Consider the following 11,520-nt stretch of genomic DNA (forward strand, 5'->3'; position numbering starts at 1 on the left):
TATAAGAGGGAGATAAAGGAGATTTAACTTCAGACAGAAGAGAAGGAGGCCCTGTGACCAAGGAGGCAGAGCCAGGAGTGGTGCAGCTGCAAGCCAATGAATGCCAGCAGCCACCAGAAGCTGGGAAAGTCAGAGAATGGATTTTCCCCTCAGCCTCTGAGAGCACTGGCTCTGCTGATACCTAGACTTCAGCCCAGTGATACTGACTTTGGACTTCTGATATCCAAAACTGTGAGAAGATAAATTTCTGCTGTTTTGATTCACCAACTTTTTGGTAATTTGCTCTAATAGCCACAGGAAACTAATGTACATGCCTACTGGGGTCCAGTTGTGTCCGGTGACTCCTGCTTTCCTGGGACAGGCAGGCTGCTCCATGCCTCCTGGCCATCCTACTGGGTGCTGGACACTGCAAGCTGCTCCATGTGTGCTGGCCATCCTCCTGGGTGCTGGATGCTGCAGGCTGCTCCTCCATGCCTGTTGGCCATTCCCTTTGGTGCTGGACAGCACTCACATTGTGAAATCCACTGGCCCTGTGAAAAACACCTGCAAATGTTACCAGGAGAGTGGTTAGTTCTCTTTTTGGCAACTCTTGTTATTGCTTATGGCTTAACATCTGTGCCTCCAAGATCCCTTCTCTCTGCCTTCATCGATGCCAGGAAAGCAATCACCTTTTGCCTTTCTTTGCCTCTCAGCAAGTGGCATGTCCCCATGTCACTTTAAGCGTCAAGCACACGGAGCCCAATAAGATGCTGAAAAGTGTCTGCCTACAAGGTTACAAGGTGGTGGAGACATTCTGAGCTGGTAATTCCAGGGCTCAGTAAAACAGCTACAGGAAATCTGAAGTTCAAAATGCTGAAGTGAAAAATGAGTGATCACAACGAAGGGAAACACAAGCCCCTTCTTTTAAAAACATTATGATAATAACACACAACATAAAATTTACCATATTAACCATGTGTATGTATACGGTGCAGTAGTGTTAAGTATATACATGTTGTTGAGTAACAAGTTTCTAGAACTTGCTTCTCTTGGAGAACTGAAACTATAGCCACTATACAACAACTCCCCATTTCTCTATCCCCTGGCTTCTGGAAACAACCGTTCTATTTTCTGTTTCTATGAGTTTGACTAATATCGAACCTAAGGTAAGAGAAATCATACACTATTTGTCTTTGTGTGACTGGCTGATTTCTATTAGTATGATGTTTTCAAGGTTCATCTATATTGTAGCATGTGACAGGGCTTCTTTCTTTTTTAAGGCTGATAATTTTATAATATTCTGTTGCATGGATAGACCACATTTATTTATTTATTTATTTATTTATTTATTTATTGAGACAATCTCACTGTGTTGCCCAGGCTGGAGTGCGGTGGCATGATCATGTCTCACTGCAGTCTGAATCTCACATTCTCAAGTGCTCCTGCCACCTCAGCCTCCTGAGTAGCTGGGACCACAGGCACATGACACCATGTCTGGATAGTCATCTTTCTGTGTAACTGGTGGAGAAATGGGAGGAACAGTAAAGAAACTGTCTTAGAATAAATCTGGTGACAGCAGAAGAGAATATGAGTCACATTGTCCTCACAGAGCCTTGAAGAGTGTGACAGTGTTTGAGGGCCACACTGTCGTCTTAGAGTGAAGTGAGGAGAACCTACATTGGTTTGGTAGTCATGGGGATGGAAGGAGGAAAGAAATGTGAAAGCTCATTGGCGGCAGAATCAAAATGGCTTGGTCTTTGTAGTCAACTATTAAGTGAGAAGGAGGAATTACTGGCTGACTTAGAAGAAGTAAAAAATGTGAAATATCGATAAAACACAAAGCTCGTGATTTTAGTCAGGGTAAAGACTAAGCATTGTGTAATTCTAGATAGATTATTAAGCAGTTTTGTTCCCATATTTTATATCCCATATGTTCTAGCTATGACCCTATTTCTTTGTTTCTTGACATAGACAAACATTTTTTAAACTAAGAGCTTTATTGTGATACAGTTTTTATATAATAAGCCTCACCCTTCAAGTGTACAGTTCAGTGGTTTTTAGTATATTCAGAGTTCTGCAGACATTATCACTCCCTAATTTCAGAACATTTTCATCTCCCCAAAAAGAAACCCTGTACCCACTAGCCGTCACTCCCTGTACCCATCTTCCCCACTGTTGATCCTGGCAACCTCTAATCTAATTTCTATCTCTGTAGGTTTGCCTATCCTGGGCATTTCATATAAATAGAATCATACCAAATGTGGCATTCTGTGACTGGTTTTTCTTTACAGAGATTATAAATCAAATGCCTGAAGATGCTAAGCTTAGGAGAGTGTTTGATGTACAACTTGGACAACTGAACTTTTTTAAAGTTGAAAATATGGCTGTGTCTGTATATGTGGCATATTATCCTTAGATGACCCTAACTTCAATTATTAAGAATTTTTTCCCCTAGTAATCTTCAACTGTCTCAATATTCAGCAGGAACCCCTTGGAGACAAAGATCAGTATGAATTTGGAACACATGTTGACAAAATGAATGTAATTTAATTTAGTACAGTAGTAAAGTCAACCACTTTTAGGTGTTGATGCTGCTGAAAGTGTACATTAAGGAAAAGTTTACCTACCTTACTTTTTGTGGAGGTGCTAGAACTACTTCTGTCTTGGGTTTAGATTTCAACAAACCTTTGCATGGGCATTATGTGGTTGCACAAATGTACTTTGTTTTGACCCAAAAATGCAAAAACTTCCTTTCTTCCCACTTTCTGAGACTCTGCAACCTTAAAGGAAGAGTGGGGTACTTTAAAGGAAAGGTGGTGGTGGTTGGATCATGGGTAACAATGTCTACTGTGTACTTCCTTTCCCAAAACAAGTCCCTGTCTACCGTCAGCATTTCCAAAATTTGAAGATCAGCTGTGGTGTTAACTCATTAACTAATGACTAGATTTTGAGCGGTTGTGGAAGCAAAATCTCACCGAGTGCCTGGATGTTCTAATTCTGTTAAGTCAGTGAGTGCATATTCCATACAACACTCTCTTAGCCCGGTGGCAGATTTAAGGAGTGGGTGATAGATTTCTATGTTTCAGAAATCAAATACACAAAGAATAAACATTTTTAATCCCATGATTCTTTGCCCAAGTTTAATTTTTTGGAGAGTTTTTCTTTTAGATTTTCTTTCCCTTCCATTAAACTTCTACTTTGAAAGGTCCCAGGGTTTGGGCAAAGCAAGTGAGAAAGACACTTGCTTCGATTCTCCAGGATAAGGGATTGAAGAGGACTTCTTTCCCTCATTTTATTATTGAATAATGTCACAATAACAGTTATTAAGGTGAATAGTCTACAGTAGAAGTTTTTAGATGCCTTCTCTGCAAAATAATTTGGTTTAGTCAACCCGAGGATGCCTTTGGTTAGCTGGAATGGAAGATGTGCAGGCTAGAGTGGTCTTGGTAAGTCTTCCAGGGGGAAATACAGCATTTGGAAGGGTAGGAAGCAGAAGGAATCTCAGGCAAGGGAAAGGTGTGGGCAGAGCCCCGGAGGACAGAACAGGTTGTGGTGGACTTGGTGTCCACATAGACCTAATTAGTGGTCTTAGCTTTTGTGTTTTCAAAATTACCACAGTTTGTGTTCTACAACTGTCATTCCCTTGATTTTATTTTAGACATACTATCTGTGTATTTTGAAATTTAAAATAACAGTAAAGGAGAAATGAAATTATTTTGTTTGAGAAAGAGTTAAAAAGTTAAAACATATGGATCTAAATAATTTTCTAATGGGAGATTTGGTACACCCCCAGAAGTTGTTTTTGGTTCAGAGAATAGTCTTTCAGATCTAGAAAGGACTTGAGGAGTCCCAGAGAGGTGCTGCCTGGTCTGAACCATTTGATGCTCACGACAGAATGGATAAAAACAATTTGAACCAGGAAACCATGCAGATGTTCATATTTTGGATAGGGTAAGGTCAATGCCATTGTCAGAGGAAAAACTCTTGGCCATCACAGGATGGGAGAGAAAGTTTGAGTTGTAAAGAATACTCAAATGCCATTTAAGGAAAGGGGTTCTTCTGCCCCTATTCTTTGGAATATTTAGAGCTAAGTTCTTAGTTTTTGACATCATAAAAATGTCAAAGTATTCTGTTCTAAGAGCCATTTCAAACAACTGACTAGAATTTCAGAGCAATTACATGAGAGTAATACCATGAAAATTTTTAAATTACCCATAGTCCTATATCCCTAACAAGTATGTTCATGTTTGCATGTTCTCTTCTCATCTTTACTGTGTGTCTACTTTCTTAGTAATGGCACATAGAAATTGTTTAAGCAGGAATAATTCTCGAGATAATTTTGTATGTTTCCTTTTTTCTTTTTAAGGTATGTATTGGGTGGAGGAGCATTATGTATTGAACTTCTCACAGAACAGGTGATTATTTTCTTATAATACTCAATTTTCAACCTCCATAGAGTGTTTTGATTATGTAAGTTAGATAGAAAGTAGAAGGTTCTCTTGGAGAAATTTTAGTGTTTTTTTTTTCATAGCTCCTACTTTCAAGAATGAAAAAGGTAAACCAGTAAAATGACGCTGTTCTTGGTACTGAATCTATGCTGGGATAGGCATTAAGAGTGACCTTTATTTAAGGTTCTAATTTGCTCACGTTGGGCACTTAGAACGTCAGTTTGTTGCTTTTTGTGCGATTCTGGAAATGGTCCAATTTTACTTTTTCCCCTTGACTCCAGACTTTTTAACACTGATGTGCTGCTGTTGAGGCATATGCCATTTTGTTAGGCCTTCTCAAGTGGGAATCAGGAATGCTGCTGTGTTCCAGAGATGTTTTGTTCTTCCTGTAGGGCTGAAGCAGTGCCTACTCAACAGAACCAGTCATCATGCAAAGAAAAGCCACCTGACTCAAAGGCAAAGCCAGAGTGCAGCTTGGAGGAAAGAAGGTATTTTATTAAGAATTTTACATAAACCATAAGATATATTTTATATTACTTTGTCAGCCTTCTTCGTGTCTTGACTTAATTCTTTCTGAGAGAATTCATTTCATTTTCATTTGGTTTGTTTTCTTCTTGTTACAAAGATGATCTATAGAAAATATAGAAGTATAAGAAAATTAAAGATACTAACTCATAACTGCTTAATGATTTAGTATCTGCTTGTTTAGTCTTTGTTGTATTTCCAGTAGGCAAACATGTCTACCATTGTAAATTTATTATTGGTATGTATACCCTAGTAAGTTAAAAGTTATATGTACTTTGAAGTTTTGCAAAATTGAGTTCATATTATAGAATTAATTCCTGATGAACTTTTATGTGCTAGGCACTGGTCTTTTTATTTAATTATTTATTTTTACTTTTTTTTTCCTCTGTGCCTATGCTTACCAAGTCTTTTTATTTTTTACTTTTTATTAACTCTTTTAATCCTCTGAGTAAATTAAAAAGAGGGTATTATTAATATCTGCATCTTGTAGATGAGGTAACTGAAGGTAGGTAACTTGTCCAAGGTCACAGGTGGCAGAGCAAGGATTAAAACCAGACAGTCTGGCTGCCCAAGGCCCAACCAAGAGGAGCTGAGAGCAAGCCACTTGGCAGAAGGATGTTGGTCAGGCTGGTTTCCTGTTCAGTTACCATGAAACGTAGGCTTAACCTTAATTCTAGGACATTACCGAGAAAGCCTTCCAAAGCCATAGGTTTTTTACCATGACCATGACTTTTTTTTTTTTTTTTGAGACAGAGTCTCACTGTGTAACCCAGGCTGGAGTGCAGTGGTGCGATCTCAGTTCACTGCAGCCTACCTCTCTTGACAGTCCACTGGTTAAAGCAATTCTCCTGCCTCAGCCTCCCAAGTAGCTGAAATTACAGGTGCCCACCACCACACCTGGCTAACTTTTGTGTTTTTAGTAGAGACGGGGTTTCACCGTGTTGGCCAGACTAGTCTTGAACTCCTGACCTCAAATGACCCACCTCTGCCTCCCAAAGTGCTGGGATTCCAGGCATGAGCCACCGCACCAGGACCCAAGGCCCTTAAGTTTTAATGTCTCATTCTTCAGTCAGATTTTCCTTGTTCCCGTGTGTTCAGCCAATTGTTTTTATGTTTGTGTTGAAGGAGAAACTAACAATGAAAATGGACTTGTTGACAGAAGAAAAGTAGGAATGCAGCCTCTGGTGCTGTTTGAGTGATCCCTCTGCCCCAGGCCTGGCTGTGTGCTGCTGTGTTCTGGTAAGGTGCATTGTAACCTTTCTGCGGCAGGTAAGAGTCCTGTACAGGTGCTCTGCCCACTTTACCTTTCAGGCTTCTGTATCAGCTGTTTTTCCCTTGTAGAATGTGCCTCTGACCTGTGCCCCTGACTTCCACCCCTTAACCCTACCCAAAACATCTTTACATGTCTGACCATCAAGCCTCTTCTGGGTCATATTCAGTTCATGCTGATATTTTCCCTTCCTCCCTTCTTTAGTCCTTACTGTTTTTGCTTTGGTCATGTTATGCTATATTCCGTAAGCCTTTAAAAATTTTGTTGTATCATGGCAGGGGAGAATATTTTATAATTATGCTTTGTGCATTTTATCTTCCACTCAATGAATGCTTGGTAAATATTTGTTTTATTGAGTATATGACCCTGTTCTAGCTATACTGTGTTTGAACAAAAATGTTAACTGCCTTGTAAGTTAACTGCTAAGAATTTGTCAAAAGTGCAGAGATAACATCCAGAACTTGTCATGAACATTACAAAAAGCTATCTAAGTGCTTGATGGAAGTCTGCAAATTGACTTCATGTGAAAGAGTGTAAGAAGTGAAAATATGAAGCATGACTGGAGCACCGGAGTGATAAAGCAAGGGTCCCTTTCTCCAGATCCTTTGTAACAGTGTCATGTGACCTCTTCTAGATCATTCTGAAAGACAATGCCAGCTCGGAACCTAGGAAAGCATCCAGTTGGTTTCCGCAGGTTAGGTGGTTCAAACCCTCATTAGCACCTTTGTTTTCTCTGCCTCAGTTTGCTTACAATGATGTTCTCAGTAGCTGTAATTGCTGTCTGTCTTTGAATACTTAAGCATTTTTTTTTTAGGTCACAGGGTATATGTGCATTTTTATTTTACCAAGTGTTAGAATTTTTACTCTGCCTTTGTGGGCTCTGGGTTAGCTACTTGGTTGTTTCATTGTAAAGTGATTAGCAGGAAGAACTGTGTGTGTGTGTGTGTGTGTGCGTGTGTGTGTGGTGTGTGTACTTTAAGTTTCTTAATTGGGTTGGTACATGTAAACCATTTAGAACAGTGTGTGTGTGTGTGTGTGTGTGTGTGTGTGTGTGTGTGGTGTGTGTACTTTAAGTTTCTTAATTGGGTTGGTACATGTAAACCATTTAGAACAGTGCCTGCTGCATACCACATCCCCATCAGTATTCACGTCTCTCATATTCTATCCTCACACTTGATTGATAGTTTGCTTGATTATGTATTTCTAGGTTGAGGATAATTTTACCTTAGAATTTCAAAGTCTGTGCTTTTGTCTTCTAACCAGTCGTGGTGGTGAAACCTCATGCCATCCTGAGTTTCACTTGTTTATGCATGACTTTCTCCCTGGAAGCTTTTAGGAATTTGTCCTTTCCTTGGTGAGCTGAAATAGCACAACAATGTACTTAGTGTGGGTCTTTTTTCATTCATTGTGCTGGGTACACCAAATGAACAGGCCTATGGATAGGCTCTTTCAAAGTTGGAGTCTTGAATCTTGTCATATTTTTGGTGTTAACTTTCTCTTTTCCATTTTATTTGTTCATTTTGAAGTGTCTATTAATTGGATTTTGGACCTCATGTCTTGAGTCTTGTATTTCAAGTTATTTCTAATTTTTTTTTAAATTTAAAGTTCTGGAATATTTTCTTATCTTTTGGCTTTCAGGAAATTTTATTTGGACTGTAATAACTTTAAGTTTTGTTTTGGTTATTTATTGTTGCTTAACCAATTTTCTCAAAACTTAATGGCATAAAACTACACATCTGTCTATCTGTCACTACTGTATGGATTAACTGGGGCTAGCTGGACAGTTTTTCTTCTGGTCTCATTTGGCAGCTCTCACTGTGCAGTTAGACAGTGTCAGGGACTGGTCATCTGGATGCTCAGCTGTAGTCGAATGTCTGAGATGGCTTCTTCACCCACAGGTCTGCTGCCTTGGTGTTTCTTGATGTGGCCTTTCTCTCTGCATAACATCTCATCGTCTCGGGTCTCTTCATGTGGCTTTTCTTTCTCCAAGAGGGTAGTCAATTCTTATGTTTGGCTTCCAGAAGCACAGAAATGAAGCTGCCAGAGGTTCTTAAGGCTTAGACCTGGAACAGCTCCAGTGTCATTTCTACGACATGCTATAGGTTAAAGTGAGTGTTGGGGCCAACCCAGATTGACTATGGATGGGCCTGTCTAAGGACATGATGACAGGAGGTATGGCTCATTGGCGACCAACTCCCAAGATGAAGCATGAGTTCTAAGAACTTTTTCTTCTCTGATTATTTCTTATTCATATTCTGTTTTGTTTTATACATGTAATATATTCACAAGTGTCCTTATGAAGTGATTTTGATACTCTGTCTTCTCCCTGGCATCTCTTTGTTCTTTAATAATTTTTTTCTTAGTTTATTCTGGTCTTATTTTTCTTTTTAAAGCCTTTCCTTAAATATCTATTCTATGTTGCTTATCATTTGTAGTCTTTTTTTTTTTTTTTGAGACCCAGTTTTGTTCTTGTTGCCTAGGCTGGAGTACAATGATGTGATCTCGGCTCACCACAACCTCTGCCTCCCAGGTTCAAGCAGTTCTCCTGCCTCAGCCTCCCAAGTAGCTGAGATTACAGGCATGTGCTACCATGCCCAGCTAATTTGTGTATTTTTAGTAGAGATGGGATTTCTCCATGTTGGTCAGTCTGGTCTGGAACTCCCAACCTCAGGTGATCCACCCACCTCAGCCTCCCAAAGTGCTGGGATTACAGACATGAGCCACCGTGCCTGACCTGTAGTCTTTTTTTCATTCTTTATTTGTTCATTCATATTTGAGAGAGGTACTAAAAGACTGGGAGGTGGGGTGTGGTGACTCACACCTATAATCTCAGTGCTTTGGGAGACCGAAGTGGGAGGATCTCTTGAGCCCAGGAGCTCAATACTAGTTTGGGCAACATAGTGAGACCCCATCTTTACCAAAAAAAAAAATAGCTAAGTGTGGTGACACCCATCTGCAGTCTCAGCTACTTGGGAGGCTGAGGCAGGAGGATTGCTTGAGCCCAGGAGATTGAGGCTGCAGTGAGCTGTGACCATGCCACTGCATTCCTGCATTCCAGCCTGGGTGAAAGAGCAAGACCCTGTCTCAAAAAAATAAATAAATAAAAATAAAAGTAAAAATAAATAAAAATTGATTGGGAGTTCTTTGTGGCAAAGACTTGTCAACTGATAGCTTTTAGGAGGAATGTATGCTGATTCCTAATTGTTATCCTCCATCCCTCTATCTTATCTCCTGGTGCAATCATAAATGATGGCTGGAACTACTCCATTCCTCTGGATGTAAAATCTACATTCTCTTGCCTGAGGTAGATATGTTTGCTTGGGTTCTGTTTAAGGAGATGGGGCCAGCAGTGTGTTTCAGGGCCTGGAAAACGTGTTCTCTGTCTGGGCTTTTGGTTAATCTCTGTTTTCAGTCTTGCCTATCAGTCCCACTCTCGGGGGTACCTCGTGTCTGAGTCTAGATCATTTCCAGGTTGCTATGGGACAAATTAGCCTCGTTGTTCTCAGTATCCTCCTGACCTCCACCTTTGTTTGCTTTGCTCCATTAATTAACCATTTTCCATTTACTGTCATTGTCTAATGAAGATGAATTCTCTTCTGTTGGTAACCCCATTCCTTTTTTGTAATTGTGTGCTCATACAATGTTTATTCTTCACTGTATTTCTATTGGAGCCTCAGGACAAAGAGTAAATGGTGAAAATATGTGTTCAGTGTTAAGTTTTCCTTCTGTAAGACATCTGCAACTTGTGTTTTTCACCGAATAGATCATGGACCTAATGCATATAGAGCTACTTTGTTTGTCATGATTGTGCCTTCAATTATATGTAGAAATATAATTTGTGAATTGCCTGATGAAGTTTTCCTAATTTTGAATTATCTTTGCATTCCTATAGTAAACACTGTTAGAATGGCTATGGTAATATTTTATTTTTGCATTTTTACTTCTGTATTAAATAAGATTATAGTTTTGTTTGCTTCCTTTAAGGCTGTTATTTCATTTCAGTATCAAGGGTATGCAGGGCTGAGTTGGGAAGCTTTACATCTTTTTTCTAAGATCTAGGATGTAGATCTGGTTTACACAGTAATTTTCAATGGCAGGAGTATTTTGCCTCCTATGGGACGTTTGGAAATATCTGGAGACATTTTTGTGGTCACAACTGGTCATGGTCGGGAGGTCTTATTGGCATTCTGTGGGTAGAGGGAATGTTACTAAATGTCCGACAACACACCAGGAGAACCCTCCACAAAGAATTATCTGGCCCAATATATCAATATTGCTGAGGCTGACAAATTCTGGTTTAAATAAGTATCCAATATGGAGGATGAGTCTTTGTCTTTTTCCTTCTTCTGCGTATTGGTCCCCAGATTTTCCACTACTTCAGTTAGTTTTCATAACTGTAGATTCTTAAAAAAAAAAAAATGAACACTTTGGCCGGGTGCGATGGCTCATGCCTGTAATCCCAGCACTTTGGGAGGCCGAGGCTGGTGGATCACGAGGGCAGGAGATCGAGACCATCCTGGCTAACATGGTGATGCCCCATCTCTACTAAGCCAAAATACAAAAAATTAGCCAGGCGTGGTGGCGGGCACCTGTAGCCCCAGCTACTCGGGAGGTTGAGGCAGGAGAATGGCGTGAACCCGGGAGGTGGAGTTTGTCGTGCCACTGCACTCCAGCGTGGGTGACAGAGCGAGACTCTGTCTGAGAAAAAAAAAAAAAATGAACATGTCATCCATACTTCTAAGGTGTTGTAAAGATGTGCAAAGTTTTCACTTTTTGCATCATATTCACATGTGGCTATATGCCTTTTTCTCTTCAAAGTTTTCTTTATCTTGATTACTTATCAGAGGCTTGACTGTTTTAATCTCAGTCTTTTGAAAGAATTCTCCTTTAGTTTTATTTTTTAAATCTAGTGGTTTTTCTTTTTTACTTTTTCCTTATGTCTTAATTATTTCCCCCTTTTTGTTTGTTTTGCTTTTCCTAGTTTAGTGGATCAATGTAATTTAAATTGCTTTTTAAACAAACATGTAAGGGTATACGTTTTCGTTGGGTGCTGTTTGACTTCATTGCACAAGTTTTAAAATCTACTTTTTAATAGCTTGTACTTTCTAAATTATTTCATTGCATCTTTTGTTCACATTGCTCTTACTATTAATTTTTTATTTTAATTAATTAATGAATTTATTTATTTATTTATTGAGATAGAGTCTTGCTCTGTAGCCCAGGCTGGAGTGCAGTGGCATGATCTTGGCTCACTGCAAGCTCCACCTCGGGGGTTCATGTCATTCTCCTGCCTTAGCC

At 39.6% G+C, this 11,520-nt stretch overlaps 1 protein-coding gene across 1 annotated transcript in view; it reads right to left on the reverse strand.

The window, feature by feature from the left end:
* The window catches only part of LOC129050287 (putative GED domain-containing protein DNM1P46), an 87,081-nt gene that overhangs the window by 57,353 nt on the left and 18,208 nt on the right, over positions 1-11,520 (reverse strand). The window lies entirely within an intron of this gene.

Source organism: Pongo abelii, chromosome 16, assembly GCF_028885655.2.
Source record: "Pongo abelii isolate AG06213 chromosome 16, NHGRI_mPonAbe1-v2.0_pri, whole genome shotgun sequence".
Lineage (NCBI taxonomy): Eukaryota > Metazoa > Chordata > Mammalia > Primates > Hominidae > Pongo > Pongo abelii.